The sequence below is a fragment of the Rhinatrema bivittatum genome, chromosome 2 (assembly GCF_901001135.1).
Source record: "Rhinatrema bivittatum chromosome 2, aRhiBiv1.1, whole genome shotgun sequence".
NCBI lineage: Eukaryota > Metazoa > Chordata > Amphibia > Gymnophiona > Rhinatrematidae > Rhinatrema > Rhinatrema bivittatum.
Window position 1 is genome coordinate 453,734,830 of NC_042616.1, and position 14,901 is coordinate 453,749,730.

A 14,901-nucleotide genomic window follows, 5' to 3' on the forward strand; every position below is an offset into this window, starting at 1 on the left:
GGTGAGGTGCCTTTGGTGCTTTAGTAGATATCACCAGAATAACTGGGCCAGTTGCTTCCAACTGTGGAATTCAGATGTAATACTGAACACTCCTCAATGAAAACGTTGCCCTCTTTGCCAGTGGTGGATTTCATCCTTGGTTCCACTCAGTAGACAGACGTATGACAGTCTAGGGTCTCAGCTGTGGCACAGTGGACCAAGAATTTGAAAAAGGTGCATGCTTAAGTTCAACATGCTCTGAAAAGGGCCGAAGCACATCAGAAGAGACATGCAGAATGATGGCGACAAAAGAACTCCCTCTCTCTACCCAGTCACAGTGGGAGATGAAGTGTGGGCCTCAACAAGTCACCTATGGACAAGAACAACCACTACCAAGCTTGAAGAGAGATTCATGGGGCCTTTCATCTTCCAGAAATGGATAAATCCAGTGACCTTCAGGGTACAACTGCAAACAAGCCTCTGGATTCACCCTGTTTTTCATGTGGCCTGGTCAAAGCCATACAGTGAGAATCCATTCCCAGGTTGATGGATACTTGCAGTCAGTAATGGCGAAAGGATAACAAAAAATAATTATTAAACAGATTTTGAACTCCAAGGAAATTCTGAGGACAACCGCATTATCTACTAGAGTGAAATAGGGTGTAATCCAGAAGACCACAGCTGGAAGCCAGTTCAGAATATAAATGCCAACAATCTACTTAAATAGTTCCACCAAAACCATTTCAATAAACAAGACCCCGAGGCTCCGAGAGGGGCCAGGAGCAGAGGGGATGTATACTGTTAGGATCGGGGCTTGAAGTGGAAAATCAAGTTGCCGTGATACAGAGACAGGAAAAAGCCAGGGGACATTTACCCTCTGGTTGCCAGTCAGACATGCCTCAGAAGATCCCATTGGCTCAGCATAAGGTGTGCTCTGATTGGTAAAAGCATATAAGGAAGAATAACAGAGGCACACCTTTGCTGGTACAACAGATTCCTGGGATAATGACCTTTGGAACTTCTGCTGGTCTGGCCATGGACCCTGAGCTACATCTAGCTCTGCAATCCTGCTCAGTGTTCTTACCCCGCATCCAGTTCTGCAGTCCTCCTCCAGGGTTCCTGCTCCACTCCCTTCCCCCAGTGTTCCTGATCCTGAGCTTCTCCACTGTTTCAGCTGCATGCCTAGACATCTCACAAGTTAGCCTTGGTTTTACTGGCCTTGGCTCAACCTTCACCAGCCATCTAGGCTCTTCAGGCACGCCTTTTCATAATGTGCCATTCACTAGCAACGGAACATACCCTGACACTGCGGGTAAAGATAATCTAAGCCAGCACCGCACAAGTATTTTTCAAACTTGTGGGCTGACTGTGCTAATCTTGTGCATCACAAGATCAACACAGCCAACCTGTGGGTTTTGTAAATATTTGCAGGTATCTGACTAGCTTAGACTGTCTTCAGCCCTACATGGGGAAGAGAAGGAGTAGATCAGATGAATGCAAGGAGGAGGGGGGGAGAATGCGTGTGTGTGTGTGTGTGTGTGAAAGAAGCTGGGAAGGGGTCATGGGTGTTGGGAAGAGCACACAAACAGAGGCTGTGGGAAATGGTGGGGTTGGAGGGAAATTCAGGTCTCAGGCCTGCCATAAAGGTCATGCAATCACTGCTGTACTCAAGGGTGATCATTCCTGTCCCCCTCCCCCCATAGCTATCTGAAGGGGAAAACATCCCCTTCCCCTGAGCTAGGGTGCTATTCCCTCCAACTGCAAAGGGGCTAAGGTCAACTCTGACAAAACTCAGCAGTGACCCGCATAGCCCAGAAGGGTGCAGAAACATTGGCCTGCATAACCAGGAAATGAAGGAAGCGCTGGTGGCAGCTGAATGGTCCCAGGATCAGACATAGCTTCAGAGATGGTAGTGTTAAAAGCTGGTGGGGATGTAGCTGCTGCAGGAAGGGGGAAGAGTGCTTGAGTTCATCGTGGAGAGATGGGGGGTAGGGGGCAAATGTTTGGATCTGTCCTTGGGGTGGGAAAAGAGAAAAAAGGGGACCCCAGAATTCTCCCCTTTCCTAGGGCTGTCCTTTTCCTAGGGACAGCCCTAGGAAAGGGGAGAATTCTGGGGTCCATCCTGGGAAGGGACGGTGGGAATGGGGAGAGTGCCAGGGTCCATTCTGAGGAGAGAGAGTGGGGAAGGGAAATGCTGTAGAATGTTCTGAGGAGCGGGGATGGGAAGGGGATAATCCTAGGGATCAAGCTGGGGGGGAAGGTAAGGAAGAGAAGAATGCTGGTGTCCATTCTGAGGAGGGGGAATGAGAAGGGGCAGAATGCTGGGGTTTGTCATGGGAGGGGAGATTCAAAGCTAGAGAATCTTGAGATTCATCATGGGGAGAGAGCAGGGGAAGGGGGAGAATCCTGGGATTTGCCCAGGGGAAGAAGGTGGGAAGAAGAATGCTGGGGTCTGTGCTGGAGGAATGGGGAGATGCATGGGAACTTGGGAAGGGGAAAGTATTAGGGTCATACCTGAATGAAGGCACAGTTTGTGAGAGCTGTATAACTATTTAGAATTTGAAAGTTCCCGTGTGTGGTGTTGCTGCAAATGATGCTGAATCCACATGGTTTGTGTTAATATTTTACTAAGATGACCTGTGTACTTGGGTAATATATTAAATAAGTACCAGCGAGCTCTACCTACTTTCCACCAATATAAAAATCAAGTGCCAAAAGCCTAAGCCCCAAACATTGTTGCCAGCACAGCACAGGAAAGGTTGTCTCATGTTACAGTGAGCATTAGGCTGACTCGGCTTTCCCCTCCTTGATCTTTACTTAAATGTTTCACATCCCTGGAGTTATTATTGTTATTGTCATACTTCAAAATGTAATGCTGCTGTCAAGTAACAATCTGTCATCCCGGGAGTTGCATTTACAGGGAGCTAGTGACCTGCATATGTTGACATGTAAAGCTCCAAGAGCTCTTAAGAATGATATCATATAATCAGGGATCTATGTTTTATTTATTTATTACTAGGATTTATTACTTGTTCCTCTACCATAATACTCAGAGCAAGGTACAGAGCTATTTAGCAGCATACATCTGTATATTAGAAGATGTAAGGTAGATAGTGCAAGACTTTATTTATATTTATTTTAGATTTGTATTCCTCCTTTCAGCCACTTCAAAGCTGCCTACATTCAGGTACTGAAGGACTTCTAGGATAAAATGGCAGTGCAGTGCATGTAGGATATATTGAATAGGGATGGGGTAAGGAAGCAAAGTGAGGCAGTTCAAATAAGGGAAAAAGTCAGTGTCATAGGACTGGAATGGATTAGGGGGGGCAGGATTTATAGAATGGAAGAGTAATTCATATCTTTTTTTTAATATGCTTTCTTTCTTTCTTTTTCCAACATTTCTTTATTGAATTTTTTTAACATAAGTGACAACAGTCCATACTTATAACAAGAAGAAGAAGTACTTCTTTCTTTCTTTTTAAATGTCTTCAAGCACGTGCAGGACTCAGGCTTAGACAATAGCCTAGGCCTAAAGTTCCACAGAACAGCAGATTCTCAAAGGAAGAAACTCTACTAAAAGATGGCGTACAAATTCCAGAATGCTCTAGAATAAGATGAAAGAAAAACAGTGAGTGGGTTGTTTTAGGCCTCTCTATAAGTGCTATCTAAAATGGTTACCTCCCAAATATGACATTTCAGTTGAATAGAACATCTGAATAAAATGAATTTGACTGTAAATTATTTTGGCACTTTCATATTGCTAGACAAAATAAATCTCCAGAATTTATAAATCTTGAAAATGCAATACAGAAGTGATACTTGTATGTAGGAGGAGAGGACCGTTTATGACTCAGGAATAACAATGAAATAAGAAAAATAATTTTTGTCAAATAACTCCTTTAAGTCATCCATACACCGACTTCCACATCAGAAATCCTTGTGAGGAGTGAAAATTCAAGGCCTGCTGCCAATTTAAGAGACCTATGCGTAAGAAAAGGGAAAAAGAGATTCAGTCTCGACCAGGCAGGCTCCGGCTTTGCTTGAAGCAAGGATTTTTTTTCTTTTTTTTTTTTAAAGCAGCCTCCTCTGCGAAAGAGGAAGAGAGGGGGAAAAAAAAGGAAAATACAGTAGGCGGAACTCATTGACACCCGGGCCTGCCTCTTCCTTCCAAAGGCACGACTGCAGGAACCTCGAGCACCTCATCACCTTCCAAAACAAGCCGCCAGCCAGCACCTCCTCCTCCTCCTCCTCACCCCCCTCCCGATCCCAGCCTTCCCCTTCCCCTCATCCCCCTCCGCGATCAGCCAGTCAGGCCTGACACATTGAGGCTTGATTGTTCTGAGCCCAGCGCGAGAGCAAGATAAAGAAGAGCCCAAATTCCAGCAGGGAAAGCCGATGAGGCAGGGGACGGGATTGCGCCGAGAGCCCCGGTGAGGGCTGGCTCGCTCGCAGGCTGAGAGGTGAGTGACGGCCCCGGAAAGGTTTCTCTAGAACGGGCCGGGATCATTCCAATCATCTCCCCCCCCCCCCCGCTCCCCCTCCTCCCACTTCGCGGAGCCATGGCGTTGTCCTGAGATGATTGTAAATATCTAGATGTTTTGGAAGCGATTGTGTTGTGTTTTGGTGATCAAAGGCTGACTTTTATTATTTTTCTGTTTGTGTGGGAGTGGTAAGGATGGCCCCCGCCGCAGCTTTTTCATCTTTCCTTCTGTGGCAGCAGTGCAGGTTCTGAAAACCAGAACCAAAGGAGAAGTTTTCTGGGGTTTGTAGTTTTTTGTTTTTTTCCCCTGTGCTAAAAGGGGGAGGAGGAGGAGATGGCAGAAGCCACAGAGAAGGAAAGGTTAAGATCGGTTGGGGTAAAGAACTAACAGAGGAAATCGAATCCCGCCTGGAAATATCTTTCCTTCTGTTGTTTTATGGGGATGACCGAATAAGCCTTTTTTTTTTTAAATTTATTTTTCCCTTAAGTTCCCCCCCCCCCCCCCTTTCTTTTGCTATTTAATGTAAAGCCTAAGGCCTTCATCTCATCCCTAGAAAACGGTTGAAGGTTTGGATGGCTAATTTCAAGGGAGGGAAGCGTCATGTACGAGCTGGCTCCGATTTCACAGCTCCTGAGCCACCGTCCACGGCTCTTAAAGGGCCAGGCAGCTCGCTCATTGCAGTGACCACCTAATCGTGCCCCTCCCCGCACCCTCGCTCTTTTGTAATAACCGAAATGAAATGGGGATGCCAAAAAGATGTGGTAAATGTTGGAAAGGCTTTACTCCCATCACAAAAGCATATTCTTTTCAATTATTTTAATTGACTGAGGTGTTTGGAGCATGGTTAATGCTTGATAGCAGGAAAACATGGCTGTTGGGAGAAAATGGAGCAATATCTTCCTGGCTAACGCTTTCCACATGCCATGCGCCCCCCCCCCCCCCCCCCCCATGCGAAAACACCCCAGAATGAGCCTAGATTGTTTGTTTGTTTGCATTTGCTTCGCTCCGTTGCTGCAGTTGTTTTTCAGTATAAACCTGTACTGGATTCTTAGGTTCTCTTAAAGTATGGATTTTCTTGTCTTTGCCTGGAAGGGAGGGGGAGAATCAGCCTAAAACAAACATCCCCTTTTAAGCTTGACCGCGCTTTTCTGGACCCGAGCATTGTTTGTTTTTTTTGTTGTGCGTTTATAGTTCGTTAGATTTCAAGAAATTGCCAGCCAAGCCGTTTTTCTTCTGTCTGCGTGGGGAGCGGGTCCTGGCTAGACGATGTAAAGAGAGAGAGGCAGGGAGCTGGACCTTTGTGTGACAGGTGGCCGTTTGCCTTTTTCCTTGGGAAAATCTTGGGGGGCGTAATCCCGGTGTAGCGCCCCCTCCCCCCCCGCAAAAAAAAAACAAACCCGGGGCACTTGGGCATGTGCCACAGCAAATTATCCCTTGTGATATGCGGGTCACGGCCTAGAAAAGCAGAGGGAGGCCCCAGATGTTTAGTCCAGGAACTCAGCAGTGGTTTCCAGTGATTAGTGTGAGCACTAAGAAGTGACTTTGCCTAAAACCAGAGTAGCCGTGCGAGGGCTCCTTTTTAGTAAGAGGATGCTTCGTAAAATATCTCCGGCCTGGTCCTCTCGTCTTCTTTCCCTGTCAGAAACGCATCCCAGTTTCTCAGGTGTTTAAAAAATATCAACATTTGAGGCGTTCTAATAAAAAGTTAGAAACCTGGAACTTTTTAAATTTTTTTTTTACTTCTAGTTTGTGGGCTAGCACTTTGAGCCGTGGTGAATCTCCATACATACATATGCGGGGATTCTTTTTCTGTTTAAAGAGAACAGGCTGTTTCGTTTTTTTAATTATTCTGGTGGGGCTGGGAACAGGCTGCACATATACCTGGAAAAGCTCCCTGCTGGACAAATGGCAACCCAGGCTTCACTGTTTCCCCCAAGGGCTGGGGAGAAAAGGAAGAGGAACGTGTTCTAATGTGATAATAGCTTCGGGCTACTTACCTAGGGACCGATGCAATACATTGCGCTCAGTCGAGTGCAGTGTTTAACCCGCTATCGGACGCGGGTTAAATATTTATTTATTTAAAAGTCTTTTATACCGATGTTAGTCGAAACATCACCTCGGTTTACATGGAACAAAAGCAACGGAAATTACAAGTAACAGGGGAAGGGTAAGGGGTACAAAAAACCATAAGGAGAGCAGAGAAGCATAGGAACAAACAACAAGTGAACTATAATGTCATAGTCAAATTCAGGTCATGATCCATCACAATTCAATATTCATCAAGGGTGTTGGGGAAAGGCTTGTTTGAATAGCCAGGTTTTGAGCTGGGCTCTGAATTTGGTGATGCAAGGTTCAAGTCTGAGGTGGGTTGGGAGTGAGTTCCAGTGCATAGGTCCAGCAATGGAGAGCACCCGATAGGCGCTAATCCACCCCTAATGCAATAGGATGCAGAGAAAATGAGTTAGCGCTCATCACATGCAAAAGCATTCACTCTGGACCAGGCATTAATAGCTGAGCGCATGTAGAAGAAGTACAGAAAAGCGGAAAAAGCTGCTTTTTGGTGGTACTTCAATGAAAAAAACCTCTGCAGACAGACGAGGATAAACTCTGTGTTTTTCATTACTGGCAGACCGCTGGTTATGAAAACCGAAGCAGAGTTTACCTGCGTCAGTCTTCATAACTGGCAGCTGTCGCGGGGTTGCGTTAGCAAGGAGGCGCTAAGGTCGCACAAGCGTGACCCCCTAATTTGCATATTGCATGGCACCCCCCCCTTTTGCGGGGATCATGCATGTGCTAAGAAAGCAGGCGCTGAAAAAGTCAGCGCCAGTTTTCCGCAAAATTTATTGCATTGGCCCGGCCCCTTAAGCAATGAAACACCGTCGCACTGTAGGTAAATGCCAGCCCCGGGTGCTGACTGCAGCTGCTTGGAAAAGGGGATGAAACGTTACCTGTGGGATTTCTTTCTTTTGTAAAAGGTGGAAAGAATCTGGCAGCAGCACGCGGGTTTCCCTGGGCATGCGTGGAATTGCAGAGCCCTGCATTTGGAAGGCGTATTGGGTGCCCTGGGGGGAGGGAGGAAAACTCCGGCCACAGCAGCACCCTTTGTAAAAGTTCCCCCCCCCCCCCCCCGAGATACAGAGCCTTTGCCTAAAAATAGCAGCACTACCCCCTTACCTGAAACTTCTGGGTGCTATGTTGAGCTCGCGGAGTGACTGCTCGCTTTCGGGCTTCTAGGAATGCATTGGGTTGGCGGGGGTCCTAATCCCTCCTCCTGTTTACACTGGGCCTTTCCGTTGGGTTACGCTTACATTTGTTTCTGCTAAGGTTCCAGTTTTGCTTTCTCTGTTGTGAGGACATAAAAGAAGTTGGAACGCGTACTTGCTAATATCTTTCCTAGATTCAGGATGGCTTTAAATTTAAAGTTTTGTTTCACTCCTTGGCATGCCTTGAAACACGTGCCTAGAGTTGTGACGAAGATCCATACAGCAGCGTCTTTCCCGCGCCCGGTTTTGGAAAGATGGGGTTTGGCACAACATTTTGAAGACTTTTTTTTTTTTTTTTTTAGGTGTACTTGTCTTTTCAGGGAAGAAAGAAATACCAGATTTGAAAAGAGCATCTTGGGGAATTATTTTATTTTTCAGGTTTGCATGCTCCCTGCAGACTTGTAGCTAGCGCTTTACTACTGTGCAGAGATTTCACTCTAGAGCAAGAAGGTTTAGGCAGCCTGGCTTGTATGGTACATGCTGGCAGCCATGGCTTTGGATTGGTTTCCTCACTTTTTCTTTTCTTTTTGCACAGCTTTCTCTGAAACATCCAAGTATTGGACACAAGTTAACACACACACACACTTTTTTTTTTTTTTTTTTAGTAAAGCTGAATTAGCACAAGTTGGAAACTTGTGAGCAGCAGTGCGGATCATCGAGGCTTCAAGCTTCGCTGTGGAAATTTTCGCCTCTTCCACTGCTCCCCAGCCCTGTTGATACTCACGTTTTCCCAATGTAGCCCTTAAAACCACCAAATTTAGCATCCCCTGTCCAGGCCTCCAACTATAAAGGGGAATGAAATATTAAATATTTATTTACTTTTGTATTTTTTTTTTAAGGTAATCAAACTTATATAAATGTTTGTTTATTTATTTAACAGGTTTTATAGACCGTCATTTAGTTACTACTTTCACAACGGTTTACAAACAATAGGAAAATGAATACAACATTTATAATATTAAAAGGCATAAAAACAAATTAACACGGTTGTTAATAATAAAATAACAAGTAAAAAGATAAAACAAATGATAGATAAAAGAACTAATAGATAAAAAGGTAAAAATGTTGAAGCCTTGATTGCTGAAGACCACTCATAGGTTTCAAATTTGCCTCGATTCAGCCTTTTTTTTTTTTAACAGATTTCCTAACAGATTTTCTGAAAGAAATTTCCAGGGGAGTTGAAGAACAAACAAAAAGTGCTCAAATTCATTGTGCCCTGCTTTCCAGGCCAAATGAGCTGTGCGCGAGGGGCTGAATAGTCTCATTGCTCAGGGGGTGAGACTGACACGCCGCGGCCTGTCTTCTCCCTGATTTATGTGGAAACGTGCGGCGTGGCAGGATCCCCTCCGGAGCTCGCCGGTCATTAGGTCACCTACTGATGAATAGTGGGCGGCCAAATCATGTTTTATGGTTGCCATCGGCCCCTGAATTTCTTCTTCACTGTCTCTGGAAGCTTGGCGGGCCACCTACAAGTGAAAACTTGGTGACCGGATTAGTTTTTGGGTTTTTTTGTTTGGTTGTGTTTGTCGTTGGCCGCCTGATTTACTTGATTTCTGCAACACTGGAGGGGGGGGGGGAGTCTTAAAAATTCCTGAGGTTGGAAGAGTGTCTTGGTGTACCGCATATTATGAAAAAAGGTTAAAAAAATAAATACCCCCCCATCTCCCCTTGATTTAAGAAGTAGAAAAAAAGAATTTATGGAGGCCTTTGTTTAAAACAGTACTAAATGCTAGATTTATCAGCATGTCAACTAAACTGTCTCCTCTTTCAATTTCACTGTTAAGTTTCATAAGTCTCCCCTCAGTATGTTCGTTTGTTAATATGGAAGGTATAAAGCTTGTAACCACTCCCCCTGCTTCTTAAAATCCCCTTCCTCCATGCCATCTGTGCAGTATTCACATGTTATATGTATTGCTGTAATACGTGCCTGGGGTCCTGATAAGGAACAGCACACCAGCGTCCCCTTCCCTCTCTCTCTCTCCCCCTCCCGATTTCAGAAGGATGGGCTTGGCAAAACATTTGAAGACCTTTTTTTTTTTTTTTTTTTTTAAAATGTGCTTATCTCCTCGGGAATCAAACAGCAGATATGAAAAGAGCATCTTGATTTATTTATTTCTTACATTGATCTATGACAGTTGAACATTCTCATAAAGAGAGCTTTTACTGACAGTTAAAGCAACATCAATTAAAGTCCCTTGTCTCTCATCCCCTCCCCAAAACAAAGATGTTTATGGGTGCTGTTGCACTCAAAATCCAGTATAACATTTTGAATATGTAATTTAAGCTCATTTCCACTGTTCTGCATGTCACCATGGTGCCAATAAGGTAGCATATATCAGGGATTCTTAACCTGGGCTCCATGGTGCAAAAAATGTATGTTGCTTTCAACAATTTAAAAAGGATCCATGACCCAAAAAGGCTAAGAACCACTGGCATACATATATAACATACAGTTGCTATAGAAAGTCTACACCTCCTTTCAAAAATTTTTGCCATTTGGTTGTCTTATAGCCTGTAAGTAAAATACATAAAATCAGTGTTTGTTCCTTGCATCCACACAAGTGCTAAGAGAAAAATATATTCCTGTATACTTCAGGAAATGAAGTATAAATCTAAAAACAGGGAATAGCTTGGTTGGATAAGTGGCAATTTCCCTTGTATTTCTGTAGCAGTCCTAAACAATTGAAGCTCAGGTGTAACCAGTTGCTTTCAGAAAACCCCACAAGTGCCCGAACTGTACTGATTCATGTGACAGGATACATTCAGCAGTTCTTATTGGTTCTCTCTGCTGGGTAAATGCATTTGAAAGCAAACACCCAACCAAAGACAGTGCCAAGGAGCTGGCAAAATAATTCCAGGTCTAGGGTTGTGGAAAGGCAGAAATCTGAGGATGGGTATAAAAAAATTGCAAAGCACAGATGATTAAGAAATAAAAGGTAATGGCCACCACCAAGAAAGACCCTGCCTAGATCAGGCCAATCCCTCCAAACTGGATGACCAAATAAGGAGGAGATGGATAGAGAGACCAGTGACAACTTTGAAAGAGCTATGGGTTTCCATGGCCAAGACTGAGCAAGGCCTGCACAGGACACCATCATCCCAAGCATTCTTCACATCTGGCCTGTGTGATAGGGTGGCAAGAAGGAAGCCAATTCAAAAGTCCATTTTGAATCCTGTTTGAATATGCAAAGGAACACTGAGGGGATACTGTAGCTATCTGGCAAAATGTTTTGTGATGTGATGGAACTGAAACATAACTTTTTGGACTAAAGGCAAAGTGTTTGGTGCAGACCCAACACAGCTCATCGCCCAGAGAACACCGTTCCTACTGTGACTCATGGTGGTGGCTGCATCATAGTATGGGAAAGTTTCTCATAGGCAGGGACGTGGGGTACTTCTTGGGATAGAAGGGACAATGAATGGGGAAAAGTATGGAAAAGTCCTTGAGGAAAATCTGTCTTCTCCAAGAAAATTGGAAGTTCACCTTCAGCATGGCAATGATTCGAAGCACACAGCCAAAGCTACACTACAGTGGCTAAGGAATAAAAAGGTAAATGTCCTGGAGTGGCCCAGTCGGAGACCCAATCTCATTCCAATCAGAAATTTGTGCCATGACTTGAAGATTGCTGACCCACACTCCCCAGGGAACCTGACAGAGCTGAAACAGCTTTGTTAAAAATGAATGGTCTAATATTGACAAATTTTACTGTGCAAAGTTGGAGACCTATTCCAACAGACTCTCAGCTTTAATTGGTGCCAAAGCTGCGTCCACCAAGATTTGATTCTGGGGGTGGGGTGGATCTTTTATCCAGCTGTTGGATTTCAGTTTTTTGGATACGTATATGCTTTCACCCTCAAAATGCTTTTGGACCTGAAAAATACGAAATGTGGTGTTGAGTGGAGGAAAAGCATATAATGCATGGAAATCTGATGCACAAAGATGACAATGTGAAAAATATATATTCATGGGGAGGTAGACTTTCTATAGCTGCTGTATGTAATGTGAATATAAGGTATGTTTTATATTTACATAATCAAAATGTAGCAATCTAGAAAATCCCTACATTCTGACCCCACGCCTACTTTCACTAGAGAGCTGGGACAGACCTAGATAATAAAAACAATATCTGAATTTTACTCCCTCCCAAAACCCGCCCATGAATAACAGAATGTGCGTAATGCATGGAAAGCCTTCAATACCACTGCTAAAATCCCGTCCCTACTCTCATCCCTTTCTTCGTAGCTGAGGAATATACCAAAACAAATGAAGCAAACTATCCCAAAGTCCACCCAGCACAGAAACAAACCGCCACCTCCTTGTCACTCCTCCCCCTCCCCCCCGGAGCTTCCCGAGGGATGAGGCCCAGGAGAGTCCGCTCTTATCGGGGGGGGGGCGCGCCCTCACCAGGTCAGAGCTGGCTCCTTGGCTGGAAAGCAGACCAGCTGCTGGGGGACATCCTGGTTACAGGGATGGGGCACGCAGAAGAAAGTCTCACTCCTTCCTGTAGTGGGGCTGCTCTTATGTAATTGGGACTATGCCAGAATTGAACTTTTGAAAAATTTTTCTGAAGGTTTCAGTTTTGTTTGACCCTTCCTCCTGCTGCTCCTCCTTTCTCTTCCTCTTCCCCCCCCCCCCCCCCCCCAGTTTTTTCTAGTATGGTATCTGGTTTTTGAGAGGATGTTGCAGGCCATGAGCTGCTGGGAAGTTGTAAAGGCACTGCATGATGTCTGCAGATATTTTAAGGCCAGTTTCTCAACAAAAAGTTCTGGAGAAGATTTGCAGAAACTAGACAGCTAAGAGTTTGGGTCAGATTAGTGCCTGCTCTCAGGCCGATACAGAATGATACGCTCGGCTGAGCGCACCACTTAGCCCCTGTTTGGCCGTGCGCTTTGGGTATGCTATTACCCTTTACACAGTAAGGGGAAATAGTGCGTGGAAAATGTGCTGCCAACCCCACCCCCCCAAAAAAAAAACCTAATAGTGCTCATCACATGCAAATGCATGTTGATGAAGCCTATTAGTTATTCTTCCAGAATACTGAAAGTAAAGGGGTAGACTTTCAAAGGGTTGTGCGCATAAGATACACTCGCAACCCCCGAAAACCTACCCCTGCCTCCCTCTGCATGCGCCGAGCCTATCTAGCATAGGCTCGGCGAGCGCAAGCCCTGGGACACGTGTATGCCCAGGGCTTGCAAAAAGGGGCAGGGCGTGGCCTGAGCCTCCAGGCACAGAGGCCATTTGCCGCTGTGCCTGGGATCGCGGGCCGGCCATTGGCCGGCGCGTGTAACTTCTTCAATAAAGGTAAGGGGGGGGGGGGTTCTAGGTAGGGCTGGGGGGGCGGAAGAAAAGTTCCGGAGCGGCCTCAGAGGGAACGGAGGCAGGCTGCGTGGCTCGTGCACAATTGTGCACCCCCTTGCGCGAGCCGACCCTGGATTTTATAATATGCGTGCAGCTGCTCCCCTCTTTCAACTTTCCTCTCCCAGTTTCTATGGGCTGGATCTGCCCCACTAAAGGAGACTCCTAGTACTGAGATTTCAGATGGAGACTGGATCCCCTCTCTCTGAGTGAGAATTTGGTTTCCTCAGGACCTACCCATATGGCATTGGAATTTGCTGTGCTCACTTTAGAGTTTGACTCCTTTTCAGAGGCCTGTCTACTGTTTTTTACATTGGGCTTTCTCAGACCTGGCATTTGGGACAAAGAAAGTGATGTCGTCTGTGTATGCCTTCGTCTTAATAGCACATGCAGATATCTTCTCTCCCGTGTGAACAGGAATCCCCTGGATGGCCTTATTAATCTGTACCACCCTTAGCGAAGGGTCTATGGCAAGGCACTGAATGGGCAACCTTTCCTAACTCCTGCCTGGATCTCAAAACCTTCTCCCAGCCACCCATTGACAACAGGGTCCCCCATGAGCAGAGTGATACAGGCATGACAACCATTTGACAAAAGTTCCAGGGATACCATAGTGTTTCAAAGTCTCAGAAAGGTAGCTGTGGTCAACCCGGTCAAAAGCCTTTTCCTAATCAAGACTCTGCAAATAAAAGGGAATCCCGTGTTTCTCTCCCAGTGCTACAAGTTCCCGTACACAGGGCAGGTTGTTGGCGGTATACCTGCCTTTTATGGCACATGACTGTGCTGGTCAGATGAGGAATGGGGGTCATTGTGGACAAGTCTGTGCAAAAGAACCTTGGCTAATACTTAGTAGTTTGTTTGTTTATTTTATATACAGTCAATCTAGATGGTGTACAATAAATCATAAATAGATAAGATGTACAAACAAAAATGACTTAATAAAAACTACTCAGTAAAAATATAAACAAAAAATACATTACATTCAACTTTATAAAATAAGACTATTAAATCAATAAAGTAGAAACAAGTAAAACAATATAAAATTTAAAAAAGAGAACAGGCTAGTGAGGGACCCATCAAACAAGGCACTGCTCATCAGAGACATGGGCCTTCAGTTAGTAAAACATTTTGTTTTTCCTTTTTTATATAGCAGTATAGGAAGTGATTTCTGCAGAGACCCTTCCTTCAGGAAGGGGTTGTACATGTTGGCTAGGTCCTTAGCTAACGTAGCTTGGAAGGTCTTGTAGAACTCAGCAGTTGGCCCCATCGCTCCCTAGAGATCTCTTGCAGTTCATGCTGGAGATGGCATCACTGACCTCGTGCTCTGTGACAGGGACCATGAGGGGCGGGGACTCCAGTGCTCACAGTCTGGGAATGGTGAATAAAATGGAAAATGTCATAATGCCTCTGTATCGCTCCATGGTGAGACCTCACCTTGAATACTGTGTACAATTCTGGTCACCGCATCTCAAAAAAGATATAATTGCGATGGAGAAGGTACAGAGAAGGGCGACCAAAATAAGGGGAATAGAACAGCTTTCCTATGAGGAAAGACTAAAGAGGTTAGGACTTTTCAGCTTGGAGAAGAGATGACTGAGGGGGGATATGATAGAGGTGTTTAAAATCATGAGAGGTCTAGAACTGTTAGATGTGAATCGGTTATTTACTCTTTCGGATAGTAGAAAGACTAGGGGGTACTCCATGAAGTTAGCATGTGGCACATTTAAAACTAATCGGAGAAAGTTCTTCTTTACTCAGCGCACAATAAAACTCTGGAATTTGTTGCCAGAGGATGTGGTTAGTGCAGTTAGTATAGCTTTGT

General features: G+C 45.0%; 1 long non-coding RNA gene across 1 annotated transcript in view; it reads left to right on the forward strand.

The window, feature by feature from the left end:
* The first annotated feature begins 4,142 nt into the window (after positions 1–4,142).
* LOC115084941 overlaps positions 4,143–14,901 on the forward strand; it is a 43,247-nt gene continuing 32,488 nt past the window's right edge. Inside the window, exon 1 of the long non-coding RNA XR_003854680.1 lies at positions 4,143–4,439. This is a non-coding gene — a long non-coding RNA (uncharacterized LOC115084941). The remainder of the gene's footprint in view (positions 4,440–14,901) is intronic.